Here is a 5,056-nt window from a genome sequence, read left to right as displayed (position 1 = left end):
TTTGTCCTAACTGCTCTCAGACAAAGCGTCCAAAGACAGAATATTAATTAGGACAAGAAGGACAATCTTCAGCACAAATTACTATTTGCATATGTTGCAGTACTAGGTCCAGTCATAGGCTGAGACCACGTTGTGCTGCACAGCTGTGCAAAAAACATGTGTGTCTGTACCTTTGTTTGCTTAGGCCTTGCAGTTTCCTTTTCTGGCAGCAAACTTGCACAACTGCAGTCCCTGAACACTCTCTTCTGTGTATTTTTTTTATCTGCCTTTCATCACTCTTGCACCAGTTGCAAAATCAGAAATTAGAGATGGGAAAGACCTTCTCAGTCATGTAGTCTATCCCCTAACCGTTGGCAGGGTTATTTCCTACAGCACATTTTCTTCGTGCCATGTACTGGCTATTTATAAATGTCCTCGGCATTTTCACTGTTTCCTCTGGAAACAATCCTGCTCAATCTAGCAGGAAGTACTTGCTGATATTCAGCCACATGTTCTTGATTTCATTCAATTAGGCTTATCAGGACTTCTGGTGGATAAAATCACATACTGGAGGTACTGATCTGTCTACAGACCACAGACCAAACATTTATCCACCAGATGTCTGAAGCACCCTCTGGAGTGGCTGATCTCCCCAGCTTTGAAAATCCTGTGCAGCTCCAATTAAACTTGTAACACTCCAGCCCTTCTCCCTGCTCTCCACTGTGTTGGTGCTTTCCACCTCCGCCAGCTTTGGCACGTTTCTTCTCTGCCTCTTTGACCTTACCGGACTTCATCTCCTTTCTCTCTTAGCCTTCCTGGTGTTTCACTATGTCCTTGCCTCTTGTATGTGCTTTCTCTTTCTTCATTGCTTCCCCTAGGTCCATATCTTTTCCTGAATAGCCTTTTCTTCCAATCTACTGTCTTCTCTCCCAAAAGTTTTGTATCCTGTACATACTCTTGCATATTGTTCCCAGTACTTAAGTATCAGAACTTTGTTTTCCCACAAAAAGTATTCATACATTTATTCAACCACTTGAAGGGTATTGAATTATTCTCACAGTGTCCAGAAAACTAATTTTCCTAATGGTTCTCTAAATCCAGCTTCAAAAGCTTATTTATTCATTTATTCATAATAGTTGTAAAGCCAGCAGAGTGTTATTTGAGTAATCTTGGTGAGTTGTGTGGCCTAAGAGAAATGTGCCTTTTTGTGCTCTAGGCTCGCTCACTGTCCAGTGCTGCATTTCTATGGAATTTGCTTTGAGATTCTCTTAGCAGTAATAATTTCATAAGAAAGTGAGCAGATTGGCATACTAGTTCCATAGTCCATGATATTCCCATCTTCATCAGCGCTAGTGTCACTTGTCTTGACACAACTATATTCTCTCCCAGCACATGCATTTGATCAAAAAGAGTGATCAAGTGTATCCAGAGGGMCTGGATTGTTGTATTTCACATAGGTAAGAGAATTTCTCTCTTGATTTTTTTTTTTTTTTTTGATGACACAAGGCAGAAAATATATAGATGACATAAGCCTGAGGCCATGAAAAATTCATGAACTGGAGCTGCTTATCTTGGCTAACACTTATCACGGGAGTTAAAATAGTGAATCTAGGTTTCTTTAGTGCCTGGAGAGWTGTTACTAAAACAAAAAAGCAGAGAGACAAGACAATTGTATTAATAAATACTTATTAACTCTATTAATAAATATAATCATTTTAAGATCAAGCATTAATTTGGATTTTTCTTGAATGATATTAAAAGATAATCAGGGAATTTTAAAATTTCTTTAAAATTTCATGGGAAAAKTAAAGTCTTCAACCATTAAGAACTGTATAGAAAATATGACTTTAATTAACATTTTCYGCTAATCAGCTACTTGTAACTATGGCCCGTGACAACTGGAAATGTGCTTACCTATGTCTGCAACAAAAGCTATATTGTTTATATGACAAGTTCAAAGTTTAAGTGAGCATAAATTGCTTAATAAGGTCAGAAGATTAATAACTGTTCTCAATACTTAAATTCCCTGGCAGTGAGAAATAATGTATTTTTTAATATCTAGGAGAAATATTGCTAGATTGTTTCTTTGCCAGTGTCATTCTGAGGAGACTTGTCCAAAAAGAAGTCTTTTATGTGTTGTTTTAAAGTCAGTAGGGCTTGAGTTTGACTTGCTTTTGATAAGTGTTACATTAATAGTGCTCAGATGTGGGAATGCAGCTTGTTTTTACAGCAAGGAAAAGTGTCATTTTTACCTATATGCTTTAAAAATGTCAGTAAAACATAATTACATTGCTGCTGCAGGGGAAATAAGCTAACATATTTTATTTTGATGGAAATGTTACTAGTTAGGAATCAAACCTCCACGCGAAACTTTTGATACTGAATTAAATATACAACTAGGAGACACTTGAGAAAAATGTTTGTTTTGAAATGCCTTGGTTTTTATCTTGGGATCTGTTTGCAGGATTTGAGGAAAGGATTTTTTCTCACATATATAAGCTGTATGTTTAAAGACATGACTCTTATGCTTACACTTCTGAAATATTTTACCYCTTTAAACTTACTTCATTATACAAGTGACTTTCTTTTCCTCAAATATCACCACAGACCAAGTTGTTCTTTTGCTGTAATGAAGCCACAGTTACTGATACGGTGATTATTTATTGCCATTTTATTCTCATGTTCTCTGCCTTCTTTTGGCTCCATCCTGTTTTCTGTGTCCCGTTGGTGTGCGCGCTGCATGACAGTAGCTGGTCACATAACCCGCAGAGGTAGAAGACCCTGGGCTCAACGTCACACACAGTGAATTAACTGAGGAAAGAGTGAAGGACTTCGAGTGCTGAGCTGTGACTGACTCAGTAATGCCAAATTGTGTCCTTCCCCGAGAGAGGCAGACTAGACTACCATAATATATGCTCGTAGGGGACAACCTACATCCTGAGATAACTTGTGCACAGGCAGACTGAAGTGCTTTCCAAAGTCCCTAATGAAATCATCTGGGTCCCATATGACTCAGAAAAATCATCCTGCTTTTAATAATGGCATTGACAGACTGGTTCTGGTGAATCTTCTTGTAGTTTATTTGAGACATTTCTGCCTCTAGCTGTCTACTCAGACCTTCTGCACAAGGTCACTCTCGCTGTAGCAGAGCTACAGAAGAGTGTGTTGCAATTCATGATGTAGCATATTGGTGCAAACTGTCTTCATCCACTGCAGTACCCAGGGCATGTCATGGCTTCCTTCTGCTGTCCCTGGTCTGCCATGGGGTAAAGAGAAGGAATTAGGAAAGGCTTTAAATAGCTGTAATTATTTATTTCAGGGCAAATGAATCACAGCCTGAAGCTGCATGATCAGGATTTTTTTGGTGTACGAGGCTATTTGGCTGCTTTATTTTTCACTGAGCTTTTTAAGTATCTGGCACTGCAATCTTATGTTCCCTTAATACCGTTTTTCCATGAATTTTGTACACACATGTATGCACAATATGTGTGCGCATGACTAGACAAACTTCATTATGTGAAATCTTGATTCCTAAGAATTAAAAACACAAAGTGAGTGCATTTGGAATTATATTGGTCCTTGGTGACTCTTTCAGTTTTGCRCTGTTCTTTTTGTGAAGTAGAATGCTTATTTTTTTTCTACACTTTCTTTGAGACTTTCTAATTCAAACATTTAATCTGTGGTGTTTTTCTGCCTGGTGGTTTAGTCTTGCCTTTTTGTGGCTTTCTTTGATTATTCCTTTGTGCCCTAGTTTTCCTTAGAAGTTAAAAACGTATTATTTCTTTTAATTTGATTCTCTTGTTCCATTTCTTTTTTTCATTGCTAGTTGCTGGCAATTCTGAATAATCTTAAAGTCACTGTTAGTGCGATTTATAATGGAATTTAGCTGAGGTAACTGTCTAGGTTTTGCTGGTAATGTGCAGTTGACTTGTCGCGGAAACGTAACTTASCAAGTGGCCCAGTGGCTTCTGGAAAGTTACCTCTCATGATGTACGTCGCTGTGGCTTAGAAGCTAGACCTTTGCTTCAGAGAGTTTTCATGTTCATCTCATTTTTTTAATTAAATGTCAGGATCTCGGTTCTGAAGATCAAAATGATTCTTTCAAGTCCCATCAGGAAGGAGGCAGAGCGTGTGTTTGTGTTTTCTCTCTTGATAAGGTTCCCTTTTCATCTAAATGTTAAGACTTTTCATACCTGACTTTGAAGACACAAATAAAAAGCAGTGGATGAAACTGTTTAGATATAAAGAGATTTTTGATCAGGCGATTGTTTAAAATAATAGGAGTGGAAGAGAACGGCTTATTTAAGAACACTTTAAAAATTGTGTACATGATCTACTGGGGTTTTTTTTTTAGGCTAATGAAATTAAATATATCAAAGATAATATTTTCTTAACAACTAGAACTTTAAGTAAGAACTGTGTTTAAAAACATCTTAGCCCATCAGATGCACTTCCTAAAGTATAATCAAGTTTTTGAGCTGTTCAGGAGTCTCTGGACAGGAACGGGCAAGGTCTGGCCTGTGCTCTGCGTGCGTCCCGTAAGAGGACACCGCGTAATCCCAGTATCGCCAGCGAACTTGGAGGTCAAAGAYGAGGCGGGTTTTGCTATGGAGGAAGAGGGGAGTGCAACTCGGCCACTTTGCACTTTCCTTTAAGCCTAAGCATCTGTTGCTATGGCAACCCCGGAGGCTGGTGCTGGAGCAGCGCGGATCGGCACCCTCCGTCCGTGCCGGGAGGAGCCGGGCGCCCCTGGCCGCCTCCCCGGGGCCTGCTTGGAGCAGATGCCCCTTTTCCCCGCCGGCAGCACTAACGAGCGGCCGCCGCGGGCGCGGGAGCCGGCGCCAGGCGCCGCCCCGCAGCGCGGCCGCGCAGGGGCAGCGGCGGCGGCGGGAGGCCGCGGAGCCCGGCCCGGTCCGGCTCGGCTCGGCCCGGCCCGGCCCCCACCCGCGCTTGTTTATCGCCGGCTGCTTCTGCCGACAGCCACTTTGGGCGGATTTCCACAGAGGGGCGCTGAAGCACGTTTTAATGCAGCAAAAAGGAATTAATACAAAAATAGTAAGAGACACGATTTACCGGA

Source organism: Rhea americana, unplaced genomic scaffold, assembly GCF_003343005.1.
Source record: "Rhea americana isolate MKP2758 unplaced genomic scaffold, rheAme1 scaffold_47, whole genome shotgun sequence".
NCBI classification, from domain to species: domain Eukaryota; kingdom Metazoa; phylum Chordata; class Aves; order Rheiformes; family Rheidae; genus Rhea; species Rhea americana.
Note: the sequence above shows the minus strand (reverse complement) of the source record.